Source organism: Peromyscus californicus, unplaced genomic scaffold, assembly GCF_007827085.1.
Source record: "Peromyscus californicus insignis strain IS unplaced genomic scaffold, ASM782708v3 Scaffold_4__1_contigs__length_199733344, whole genome shotgun sequence".
In the NCBI taxonomy this organism is placed as follows: Eukaryota; Metazoa; Chordata; class Mammalia; order Rodentia; family Cricetidae; genus Peromyscus; species Peromyscus californicus.
Window position 1 is genome coordinate 128,043,685 of NW_026294562.1, and position 13,648 is coordinate 128,057,332.

The 13,648-nt window shown below is 48.3% G+C and overlaps 1 pseudogene; it reads right to left on the reverse strand.

The window, feature by feature from the left end:
• Positions 1-9,457: 9,457 nt before the first annotated feature.
• On the reverse strand, positions 9,458-10,100 carry LOC128123958 (inositol polyphosphate multikinase-like; annotated as a pseudogene).
• Between the last annotated feature and the right edge of the window lie 3,548 nt (positions 10,101-13,648).

Below are 13,648 nucleotides of genomic sequence, written 5' to 3' on the forward strand. Positions count from 1 at the left end.
ACGATTGTTCTAGAAATACAAACATTACAAATAGCAATCATGATTGGAGTGGTGGGCGTGGATTCAGGAGAGCCTGTGCCATCATTGGTGATGTGGCACAGCTTTGTGGGGCTGAGAAGAACCAAGGCCTGCAGATGGCCCCACCTCTGCTTCCTACAGTCACAGAGACTAGACAGCGCCTCCGCCTTCCCGCACCTGTGTGGTTCATCTTTGTCACACAGTATGGAATATGTTTACAAGAGAAGGGCCTGGCGTCCACTCCTTCCCGAAATCAAAGAGACAGCGGAGATACCAAGCGGGCACAAAGTGCATGGCGTTGGGAAATCTGCACCTACACTGTACTGGACTTGAAGAAACACCTAAGCTCTCTCCCGTGTCCAAGGGCAGCAAGTCCCCGTTTTCTGACCCAAGTTTATCCTCTATTTCCAAGATTTCTGTGTGTGTCTGACCAGATGTTAACCATTGCCATTTAGTGGTAGAATGCAACTACCGTCTTAATGAGGTGAATAGAAGAGATGCAGGCTATTTCTAGAGGGCCATAAAATCCTGTGAGCTGGAATGATGGTGACAGGAATCGCAACTACCTTGGAAGCCAGTTGTTGAATGGGGCAAAGCCATATCAACCCAGTCCCTGGGGGCCGGCAGAGAGCAACACTTCCTCGCCGCTGCACTCCAACAAATTAGAACCGCTCTCTGAACTGTGCTTTGAGAAAGAAAGGAACGTCTATTGTGTCTGAATGGTACCTACTTGCTACATCAGCTTGGCCTGTCCTAACATGATCTCCAAGGCCCGGGGCTTCCCTAACTATTGGACTGCATGACTAGCTACCCAACTGTTTACAGTTCTAACCTACGAGACATTTAAATGAAGGGTGACATAATTGCAAACTTTTGGAGATGTCCTCCTCCACTAAGCTAGCCCTCCATTTGAAATGAAGGGCTGATGTGGAAATTCACTCTACGAAAAGATTCTAACTGAAGTTTGCCCATCAAGGATCTTCTGAGAAGCTCCCAGACAGACCAACTACTTAGAAAGGAACTGGATTCAAAACAAAAGGTGGACCCCTGTCATGTCCTGGAGCACAAAGCAAGCGGTAGAGGGCTAGCAAACAGAGTACCCCAGAACAACGCTCTCACGTCCTGAGTGGCTCTGCTATGGCTGAGCTCTCCAGAACCTTTGTTTCATCTGACTGAAGCTGTTATCAGAAACTCACTGAGCTTGGAACAGGGCTTCCAGGGGCTTGGCCTCAAGCAGTCCTTAATGCTGGACTCACCACAGAGCCAAGGGTGTGCTTCAAGTGGCCTTCTAGGAACAATAGTACTCTGTAAACAAAACAAAACAAAACAAAACAAAAACAAAAATAAGCAATTGAATTCAGTGAACAGACAGGTTCTTGCCCACCAAGCTCCTTGGAAAACGGTGATGTAATACTATTGGATGTGTGAGAGAGCAATGGGTCTTTACTAACTGCGTTACTCACGGTGGCCGATGGAGAAGCATGGCCCTTGAGACACCTGAGCTGTCCTCTAGCAGGGGACATCTTGCCTAATAAAAGCAAGAGAACATCCCTGCCACCTCCAAACTATTCCCAGCTCTGTGACATAGAAGCTTCACCAGACCTGAGGGAACTCTCCCCTTTTCCCAGAAATTATCTTCAGTGACAATAGGATGGTGGTCTAACCTCATCCTCACTGAGACTGTCTCCAAGCTGACCAAGAGATCCACTACTCTTGGACACATGGCTTAACAGATGACTGGGCATGGCTATCAAACATCATTGAAAATATATTCAAGATCTAGGGGTGTAAAAAAAAAATCACCCTGGCAGTTCTCTCCCTTTCTGGCCCCCCAGTTTCCAATCGGGAGGGTGGATTTGGTGAATTTAAGTGCCTTGACTTTGCTGAGCATCAGAAGTGGTTCAGGCGTGCAAGCTTAAGGCAGAGGCCTGTGTGGTTTTTCCTAACAAAGGGGAGAACCCTCGGGAGGCAGAGGAGAGAGGAAGGCTCAGTGGTAGCATTCAGAAGAGGAGCACAAGACGACAATGGGTTATGTGATTGGAATGTCAAGGGAGAAGATGTGGGGCTGTCTTTCCCAATTTTAAACACATGGATCAGGAATTCAAGCAGAAGGCTAAAGCCAGGGGACGGACAGAGCCCCTTTTTTTAAGTGGCCAAAATCCAAAGGTGCGCTTTGGCATTTGAAGATCTGTAACCTGGAGCAAAGTGATGTGGTTCACCAGCCTCAGCAAACAAGTGCCAGGACTGGCAGGAGGGACTGATTCAGGGGACCACCAGTTTCCTGGGCAACAGATTCACTGACGACACGTGGGCTCGGTCATGTAGCTACTCTGAGAAGTGTTACATTGCAATAATGCAAATACATTCAAAGCACTTCTGCATCCATGAACTGGACATAAGATGCCAATGAATGTCCAGAAGACGCTGCAGCTGAGTGAAGTCTCTCTCGATGTCTGTGCTCTGGTGAAATCAGACACCTGAGCCCTGCACTGTTGTTAATGGGTCTCTCAGAACTTCTGCTGCACCTAGACTTTCCAGGCAATAAGCCAGGCTGCCTCTGCCCATCTGTCTGGTAGCCCACCTCCTGGACTCTGCACAGCATTCTCCTCTTGATGAAAGGCGGCGCTATGTCCGTACAACCTGCTCTATCCTGCAGGTATCAGCTAAGTAGAAGGAGCTCCCCCCCAGCTCCAAGGGCTAGTGGTAAGAGCTGAGGAAACTCCAGACACCCTGATTTATTAGCAGATACTGGAGAGAATCATTCTTGCCTAAAAACAAGGGAAGTGCTGGGGGAAAGGTGGTTTGTAGCACAAGGAGAACAAAACTCGACCCAGATGACATGGGAGAATGAAAGATGCCCAAAGCCACCCTCACATGGGTAAAACAGGCCTGAGAACGTGAAATCCACATGAGCGGGGCTTTTATTTTTGCAGTTGTCTGTTTGAGGGAGGGTGGGGGTTGGTACATCCCTGGTGTCCAACATTGGAGCTGGCACTTAGGAGCTGCTCAAGCAAATATTTGTGAAATGAATGAATGAATGAATAAATGAGTAGATAGATAAGCATCTTAAAAACTGGAAGCTGACCTATGGACATGAGGAGGCACCATGCTAGCAGAGCTACCCAAGCCGGTTCCCCAAAAGGCCAGTTGGCTCATTTCCCCCAGGATGCTGTGGGAGGACCAAAGAAAGCATGAAGGTCTCCATCCAACATTCCCATTGGCAAAAGCCTGGGTTTTTTTTTTCCCTCCACATCAAAAACTGATAAAAGTCCAAGGCCAAGGAAATCTTTAGACAGAAAGAAAGACTTCAGTGCCAGGGGTCATAAGTCAGCAAGACCTACCTACTTAGATCTTCTCGGGTCTGCCAGAATGTCCAGGCCCCTTCAGTACAAATAACTCTTCTCTCCTCGGCTGGCCCTGTCTACCAGGTGATTAAAGGGGCAAACTCCAGGCTCTTAGGGTGATAACCCATGTGCTATCCTCTGCTCTCAGCCCAGGGCTCCTGCCATCTGCCCTTTACCTGACCTCTGCTGCATTTTCCCAGTGTGTGCATCTCGGAAGCTGGTGAGAAACCCCCAAGCTTAAGCGGGGCCGGGAAAAGGTGCTAAGATTGCCGCTTCTAGAAATGGTCTACCAGGCAGGTGAAACCCTCAGTTGGAGCCAATAAGAAAAAGATGGCAAGACATTTTAAAAAACAAAAAAATAATAAAACAAACAAAAACAGTCATCTTAACGACATCACAGAGAGAACAGGGTGGCACTGGGCAAAGGCAGTTACAGAGAGGAATCCCAGAAGAATTAGCCCAGGTCTCCATGCTGCTTTCTGTCACTGGTACATCCAGGCAGGTCAGCTCAGACCCCGAGCTGACATTCTGATAGATTCATAGACAAGAGTCACAGCCCAGGACCCAGGCACCCTGAAGGGTCGCTCTCTCTCGAAATAAATAAGGGCAACTCAGATGAGTTAAACCGACCCTTGACAAGTGACATCCATGCTGCCTTGGGAAATATCAGGTGGTAAAGTTATACTGTGGGGCATCCATGTGTGAGCGTGCCGCCCTGACGCTATTTGTCAAGACAGAGAAACACTTTGAGAGAAGACGGCCTTGAAGGATTCCCCCACAAAGTCAACCACCCTACAAGCCCTTTCTCACCAGGAATTCCTAGTATATTTCCCTCACAAAACGTTTGGGGTTTTTTTGTTGTTTTTTGTTTTTTTTTTTTTTTTTAAATAAAAATCACAGAAGTTGCCCCACGGGGATGTTGGTGCTGTCTGGACCATTAATAGGGTGAAACTCTCTAAACTCTCGCTGGCTCTCACTCTCCACTTTTCTGGGATGAACCTGGATCCAGATGAAGACTATGGAATCAGTTATGTCCACACGAGAGGCTGCTTCTTGCTAAGTGAAGTAAATAAGAAATACTCCAGGTGGACCTGTTCAAAGCCCCCACACTTTTCCTTGAAGGATGAAACTATAAGGCCCTCTTAGCCTCTGGGGAGCCCCTTCCCCGGGAGGGACGTGGGAACTAGGAACCTGGCTCCATGCTCTTTGTTAGGAAGGCTTCCCCCTTGATGCACTCAGAACACATCTTATTTCTTAGTCATTCTTCTGAGCCATGGTTTGGTGCTCCATTAGCCCGGCCCCTGCCCCTCCCTGTCTCTAGTCAAGGCTGACCGCGTCTTGAACTCTACGTGGAACAAGAGGGAACCACTCCATCATCTTTCCTGGAACTCTCAGCACAACCACAGATTTTGAGGGGTTTGTTTATTTGTTTCGTAGCGGCTTGGCGCCTGTGTTTTGTGTAGCAAAATCCCTACAAAAGCAACCGGGCGGTGGTGGCGCACGCCTTTAATCCCAGCACTCGGGAGGCAGAGCCAGGCGGATCTCTGTGAGTTCGAGGCCAGCCTGGGCTACCAAGTGAGTTCCAGGAAAAGGCGCAAAGCTACACAGAGAAACCCTGTCTCGGAAAACCAAAAAAAAAAAAAAAAAAAAAAAAAAAATCCCTACAAAAGCAGAAAGCAAGACGTGCTTAATGGTCCCAGGTGTTCTCAGTTTCTAGAACAGTGCCTGGCACAGAGCAGGACTCGGAGTCCGCTTCCGGGGAATGGATGCGATCACATCCCTTCCCTTGCTTTTCCTGGAGTGCCGGGCTCCCGCTCCTTCCGAGAGCGCTGGGGCTCCTCTCCTTGTTTCATTTTCCTCTTCTTTTGTCTCCTCCTTTTGTACAAGACTTCCCCTCTTACAACAAAGCATAAGTAACTAGACTTGGCCCATCTCTCTACACCTATTCCCAGAGCCCCATGGAGGCAAACCTCTCACAACTGTCACTGACGAAAGCAAACCTTTGGCTTTTGCTGCTCAAGTGCAAGATTCAGGCAGAAAAAGGAGGAAAGCTTCCGTGCCCACCCCACACCTGCACTGAGTGGCCACCGTAGGCATGTGACCAAGCGTATTCGAACTATCTGAATACTCGGCCCCTTCTCAGAGAAACAATGCTATTTGCTTAGGGCAGACAATGGAGGATTTGGCCAGGGCTTAGGGAGGGTCTCCAGAGTCTGATGCAGCCCATGTGGAACCTGAGAGAAGAGGAGTTAACTGCACACAGTGGAGGAGGATAGGATATTTGGGGGGAAGTGGGGGTTGGAGGGGTGGGCCAGTTCAAGGAGTAATTGAGGAAAATAAAGTAAAGGCAAATAAAAAGAGAAGAGTGGGTACAGACAAGAGGGTGGACACTGGCCCAGAAGAATGTTTAGAATATCAGAAGTCCTAAGACATACTTGTGAACATGTATGTGTCTACCATACACAGGCTGGATCTCCCCAGAACACCTTGTCAAACTCTTCCACAAAATCAAATTACTAATGCCCAAACATTGCCTCTTAATCCCAGAACAATGCAGTAAACAGAGCTGAGATCCTGAAGGCTGATGCTGGCAGGCTCAAAGGATCCCATGATTCCAAACCCTTTGGCCTCCAAGGAAATCTTGCAAAGTGGAATTGCATCTGAGTTCCTCAAACCATAAAACCCAAGGAGACTTACTTAACCTGCAGTGGGGAATGTCCCCACTTCAAAGTGGCACTTGCCCTGAACGTTGACCTTGGAGAAACCTAAGCAGAGGACATGTGGCATGTTCAGGAACAAATAAGGTTAGTTGTGCAGAATCAAAAAGCTTCAGATGAGGCAGGTGGAGCCAGAAGCGGGCTTTGGAGTCTCCTGAGCTCCAGTAAACAGTTTAGACCTTTAATCTGTTAGCAGTGGGGAGTCATGGATATTTATCACCCAAAGAACTACCTATTCAGAACGTTTTCTGGGAATATGCCCCCTGAGGTGGCATCTGAGGGGCTCCAGAGCTGAGAGCCCAGATAAAGAATTCTGCAGGCCAGGTGCACCTCAGGAAAAGGGTCCTGGACAGGAATGGTGTGGCTGAGAAGGAAGGAGGTACTGAATCAATGGCTAGGAAATGCCAGGCTTCAGGGGACAGATAGGTGGCCCTCGAAGGACAAGGCAGGGGCTGTAGAGAATGTGGGAGAAGCAGGACCCCAAGAATCCACAAGAGAAGCAGTGGAACTAAGGTGCATCCACTGAGAGTAAAAATCTCAGACAAGCTCACATATAAGCGGTGGTTTAAAACAAAAGGAATGGAAATATTTTACTATAAAACTATTTTACAGTCTAAATTTTTATTTCAGAAATGTATTCACATCCACAATTTTTAAACTGTCCTTTCCATGAATTCATTCCATAAGAAATACACTGAAGCAATGTTGGGGAGGAGCTAGTGTTCCTTTCAGTCCAAAGTGTCTTCTCATTTGTTTATTTTTTAAAGCTTATGTGCTCACATATGCCTGGCTAGTGATGGACACCTGATACCCAAAGTGGCAAGTCTCAGCATCATCTTAGAAGACAGGGCAGGTGGGCAAAGGGCCACATGCTGATTAGAAAAAAACCTGCCGACCATGCTTAAACATAATAGAAAAGTTACATAAAGTGGGAGACAATGTTCAAAAAATATAAACAAAAAGAATTCAATATTAATTCCTTTCTGAAAAGCAAAATAGAAGCACTTCCTATCTTATTAAGATAAAACCTGATGTGTCTGACAGACAGGATGCTGGCTTTGAAAGAGCTATAAATGAAGGGAATCTGGGTCAGGTTTTCCTGAGCTGAAATGTACCAAGAATCTGCCAATCCTTGAGTTGACTGATTCATCATGCTTAGGCTGACGCCACCCTCAGATGTTTAAGATTCAAAATAGTCACCAGACAAGCTTGGGGGTCACTGAACCGCATTAGGTAACAACAAAAGTCAATATTGTAAGAAGACGAGGTAAAACTGACATTTGTCTTAAAATGATCACTTGAAACGGCTTCCCACAGGGGGGAAGGAGCAAACTCATCTGTAGCCAGTGCTCACTTAGGCAGGAAAAGCACAGTTCTTTTGAAGAGCAGTTACAGTTTTCCGATTGAAAGACCAAAAACTATACATGTCACTTGGGTTTACTGACCCATTTACTTCCCGATGAGGTTTGGGCAAGGGCTTTTGCAAGCTACTCATTGAAGGGAGTCTGGAAGATTAAAATTCCCTCCATACTACAGAAGATGGCACTTGAAGTTGTTTTCTTGTGTACCCCCCCCCGGGGGGGGGGACCTGAAAAAAATCCCAGTCATAACTGAAAATATTTTGCAGGAACATGACTGTCCCAGTAAACAACTGGCTGAACCTTGAGCGGTCAGAGTACCTGCAGAAAGGGAGCTACCGCAAGGACTGTGTCTTGTTCATGGCCCTCCCAGAAACTGCTTGCTCAAGTCTCAGGAAACTGAAATTGAGGCCCGACCTCTGAGAGACGACTGAGCAGCCTGTTCTGGTGTCTGCCTGGCCCTTTCGATGGCAAGCTGTTCATTTACACACACTAGTGAGTCAAAGAGAAAACAATAGCAAAAGCACTTGCAGGTTTAATTTCAACTTTTAAAACGCCTTAGTGACAAATGACTATTTTTGAAAGGGGTGATAGCTGTCACACAAACATGACACAGATCTGTTTCTCAAGGACAAGTGGCACTGCCCTGTTTTGGGTGAAATTATAATTTCTCTGTCAGAGGCCATGAGCGTACAACCAAAGCAGGATTCCACACTAGAGCAATCCCTGTGTGCAGCAGGTGCAGCGCCTCACCAATTCTGAGAAACGTGCTCCTGCTGAGGCTTAAGGGGAGTGGAGGACGCATGAATAAAAGGAGTTTTAAGAGAAAGGGGGCTCTCAAAAACTTAAAGAAATAAAACAAAGTTTCAACCTTTCTAAAGTACCAGTTCATGACAGTTTTCACAGCAGAGTACATGAAGACTTTCCCAGAGCTGAAATTTTTGAGGGTGGAAAAAAAAAATCTCTTTTCTTCTGAACCTAGGGAGAAGACTTAGAGTCCTTACTCTGAAGGCTTTTGTCGCTGCTGTGGGCCATGTGGTGCACTCGCCCTTCCCATGAAGCACAGTACCCTAAGAAGGAGCTGCTGGGGCTAAGGCACCTTTCATACACTGGTCTCAACTCTTAATACAGAACCTGAGCAGCCTCGTTTCTGTGTAGAATTTTCCCATCTTAGAGAACTCCTATGTGCGAGCACTACGGGGGTCAAATCACGCTTCCCGGGTCGTAAGGTGGTCTGAAAATGTCACGGTTTAGATACTGCTCACTGGCAAGGTTTGGTGGATAGAGGTTTCGTGGTAACTGCCTACATGAACTGTGAATTGCAGCTCTTTACACCCTGCCCCCACACCTCCCCTGCTAGACATCCCTGCTGCTTGACTTACAGTTGTCGAATGACCAAGTCCATATTCCTGAGTAGGACTATAACAAAGTGACCTTCTATCAAATGCATAAAGACAAAACATTGACTCACAATACAAATGTGTTACATAACATTACAGACGCCTGCAGCTCTCCACTCTAACTGGCCAGACTGCAGCAAGATTTGTCTAAGAACTGCAGCTAAATGCTTTGGACCCTAAATATATCCCTCATCTATGGTGTTGCTAGGGAACACGGAGCCAAGTCTATCTCCTGCGCTTCTACAACTGCGACCTCCTGGCCACCGGCAAGGAGGTGGTACAAGGTTTTCTCCCTCTGGGAAAGTGCATTTCCATTTAAACGTTCTTAGAACATGTTTTTCCACCCGTTTTCTTGCTCCAGAGTTTCAACTTCCAATGAAATCTGAATATGGTGCTTATATGAGTACAACTTTCTGTGTTACACACACACATCGGGTGTGGTTTTGCCTACTGACGGCCCAGCAGGCTGGCTGGGAAACTGAACAGGTGAAAGCTGTCTATTGGACTCCAGTTCCTCCGCCTCAGGCAGGTGCCTTCAGAGAGAGAGACTTCTGGGCAAAGTTCTAACACTTGGCTTTTTAGTATTTGGCTGAGGTGGACTTTCATAAACACTAGTGAACTTACCTCAGAGAGTTAAGGTGCTTCTGATTTGCAAACCACTGGAGAACCTTCCCAGTCTTCTGAATCTCGGAGGCAGCTGCATCTGTTCTTCAGCAGAATCCATTACGGAAAAACTTGGAGAGGCTGGCTTCTTCCATAGTGCTAGTTTTATGTCTCATAGCCAACAGAGTGAGCACGATCAGCCCTGGCGCTGAGCACCAGGAACCTGGTCCTCTCCATCAGCAGGTACTTGCTATGGTGCTGATGAATTTTCCCTGAGGCAAAGGGATCCTAGCTCTCCTGCTCTATCCATTATACAGGGCCTATTAAACTTGTGAGTCACATCTGGCCCTTTTCTGTGTGCGTTGTTTCACGCAGTCAGAAGGAAACAGTCTCAGTAGTATCTGGGCGGGTGTTTTCACAGCTGCAAAACAACAACATCAACCGGCAGTGGTGTATAAACTATTAAAAACTCCGGCTCTCTTGGGGCCTTGGTGGCCGCTGAAACTGCTTCAGAGCTCTGTCATCTGGGTGTTGGGAGTATTGATGTGTAATATGCAGCCAGCCCCCGCCCCCACCAGAAGGCAGCACACAAAGCCTCTGAGCAGGTGCCCAGCGGCAGGCTTGGTGGCCACCGGAGTCGCACTGGGCCACACTCAGCATCGAGCTTCAGAGGTGGCTTTCGGTTTTTTTTGGTTTTTTGTTTTTTGTTTTGTTTTGTTTTTTTTTTTTTCCGAGACAGGGTTTCTCTGTGTAGCTTTGCGCCTTTCCTGGATCTCGCGCTGTAGACCGGGCTGGCCTCGAACTCACAGAGATCCGCTTTCTTGACCTTCACAATGCTCTTCTGAAATCTAGCTTCCTCTTTCTAGGCTTGGGCTAATGGAAGAATCTTGTCTGGTTTGGACACAGAAGTGTGGCACCCGAGTCCTGCAGACACTCAGGAGCCCTGATTTAAGCCGGGTGTGAGGGAGCCTCGGCCTAGCCACTCCCACTTTTGCTGGCTCCTCCTCTTAGCCGGCTCCTCCAGGTCCGCCCTGCTGCTGTCCTGATTCTGTTCGGATTCTACCAGCTTCCTAACCCGTATTTTCTTTTTTACCAGTTAGTCTTCCCACCTACAAAAGCAGCCCTTTGGCAGTTTGGTTACTATCCCATGAGCAAAAGTCTGAAGGGCCCCATGCGTTTTAATTTCCCCAAGACGCACACAGTCTGCCCCCACCCTTTCCCGCTAGCCTCATAGTTCACCTCAGCTTTTTCAAGTTTGAGGGTGTAGCTTTTTTATATTGCAGTTGAATGCTTCTCTTTCTCTCCTCTGCATCTATTTCTTCCTGGGACCCATTCTGTGTCACTGCTTGGCTAGTTTCCAAATGCTTTGCTTGTATCCATTTTCTCTGGGCAGACAGTGACACTGAGTCCCGGTTTCTCTAGCCCAAACTAAACTCTCCCATCACCAGCCCTAAAGCTTGCCAACATGCCTTTATTAACTCTTCCACATTCCCTGCCAAACCCTGGCTGTTGACACTGAACCAACGCCCTGGGAACCCATCAGGAAGCTGTTTTCCTTGTGACTTGCTCCAGGCCTAGGTCACGCTTAGTGGGTAGGACTCTAAGGTGAGGAGGCTCCTTCTCACACAATCCACGGGCTAAGGCAAGTGGGCTCTGCAGAGGTGCGTGGCCCTCTCCAAGGTCTGGTGAACCCCCTCTTTCCTTAATCAATTTTCCCTGCCTGTAGGTTGGGGTGAAGGAAAGGAAAATATGTAGTACTTTTTGAAGTCTTTAACTACTCATCAGAGAAAGCCAGGCAAACATCTGCGTGGCAGGAGAAGGGTTAACTGTCATCCTACCAGATTAGATAACAGCCCTTCCACAGATGTCGGGACTATAACCTGAAAACCCAGTTCCTCAAGCCTGACTGGGGCTCCTGAGACTGAGGGGCATCTATTCTCCCCTCCAGCCCTTACCGCTCTCTGAGGCGGATGATCAGCTCCCGCAGGCCTCCTGGCCTCAGGTCTCTGGGATGGTATTTGGAGTCACATGTGTGACTCTCCAACAATGACATCTTTGTCTGGTCCCCATGATTTTGATTTCAAGAAGTGTCATGGTATCTGAGAGTGCCAGGGACTCTGGGGTGGCGGGGGTGAGGGTCATTGGCGATATCGGGGTGGCGGCCCGTGCTTGCAAGGATAGAGCACAGAAAGGCAAGAAGCAGTGTTGAAACACGGTGTTGGGGAAAAGGCAACCTAAGACTGTCCCCTCTCAAGATGGGGCCCTTGGACCAGGACCACCAAGGCCTCCTGGGAGTTTGATGGAAATACTGCCTTTGGGACTGCGTACCCACTGAATCAGCATACCGCACGACAGGGAAGGTTCCTGGGGCTAGTGCTCAGGATTCCTCATGTGCTGTGTGGCCTCGGCCTCTGACAGGGTGGGAGTGACTCCTGGAAGCCCCACTAAGCCGGATGTTGGTGTCCATTGACTTAGCTCCTCTTTCAATGGCCTCTCACATCCCCTCATTGGGCATATGACACTGTGGTCTCCTCTCCCAGCTCCATGATGCCTTCCCAGGCTCCCCATACTGAGAAACATGTAGCAGAAGCCTCCCAGCTCCAGCAGAAGTTGAAGCTGGCCTGACCATCTAGTTGAGTCAACCACCCCACCACAAACAGTGCCCCCTGGCGCCTTAAGGGTGAAGTTCAAGGCTTTCAACTCTTGGTCACTGGGCCAAAGAGGCATTTGTTCGCTGAAAAGTTCACTGTGTTTTAAGCCCACAAGATTTATATACATCTGAACCCAAACCCATTTTCCTTCCTGATGCATGAAGTTAACCACACACTCTTTCAGTCGGTTGGCAGGTGAGCGGCTGTTGACCACCCCACATCCTCCTCTGTATCAGAAGGGGAGCCCTGAGACCCAGATACCCCAGGGAGAGTGAAGAGGAACATAAGCCAGGTGGCCCAGGTTCCGAGAGTTTTCTTTCCTGGGGTGAAAACAGTTGGAATTCATATAAACTCTCTGAGCTTCGGTGCCCGCCAGGGCAGAATGAGTACACAGAACTTTGTAGCTCCTATATCTCGAGCACCTACACTACAAATTCCCAGGATGCCATTCTGCTCAGCAGGGCCTGGTCCTCAGGTAGCCACTGCAAGGTGGACCTTTCTGCATTCTAGGACCTCATGCCAACGACAACCATTGGCACACACGGGATCCACAGCAGCCTTAAACACAAAACTCTTAATAGAATGTAGTCTATGCCCATGGGTATTGGATAGACCACCTGGACACAAACCAAATTGGATCTAAAGCTCACATGACAGCTGTTTCAGAGACAGGGTAAGGAGCATCAGGGTTACCAGGGGCTCTGATGGCTAAGAGAAAGATGGGGGGGGGGGGGCGAAAGGTGTGTCATGAGCAAGAAGCCCCAGCTCCCTCTCCCCTTGGAGCCCTCATCCGACAGGTTCCATATGGGCAGCAGCTGCCTCCTGCGGGCCTTGCCCAGTGTTACAAGTACAGTCACTGAGCTGCTCTCTGCCGGGAGAGGGGAGAGAACAGGTTCAGAGCAGGTCCCCTCTCCCATCCCGATGGCTGGGCTTGGTGGGAAGCCCACACTCCCTGGTTGTGCAAACGTATAGATGAGTCACCATCCCTCATGTATCATACCTCCTTCATTTTTCAGACTGGAAATGCTTAAAGGAGGGGAGGAGGAGAGGAGGCTACTCGGTGGGGGCTCTTCTTGGGAGCCATACCCCAGGTCCTCACGTCTTGTGCTTCTACAGGAGGCCTTTCTCATCCTGAGCTTTTGGTGGCACAGGTTAGAACTAGCCTACAAAGTACAGCTGGGAGGCTCCCCTTTAAATATTTACAGACATGGAAGGATAGGTGGGGAGAGGAAAAAAAAAAAACAAGCCATGGGATCCAGTTCTCAAGAGAAAAAGATGCCAAGGCAAAACTACAAAAGTCCCAAAGGTTGTTTGTCCTGACAGAGCTGGTCACTCACTGCTCAGTCCCCGAGGCCCTCATGTCTCTAACCTAGCACTTTATTCTCTGTTGTCTCTGACAGGGAAATGTTTTTTTTGTGTCTTCTCTTCCCACACACACATTAATTGAGAAGTCTTTCCATGCTCGTTTGAAAAGATCGTTTTTTAAATAAAATAAGAGGCTAAGTGCTTGAAATGCTGGTGTCTCATAAACGAGAGCAGGACTCCCACATCTAATTC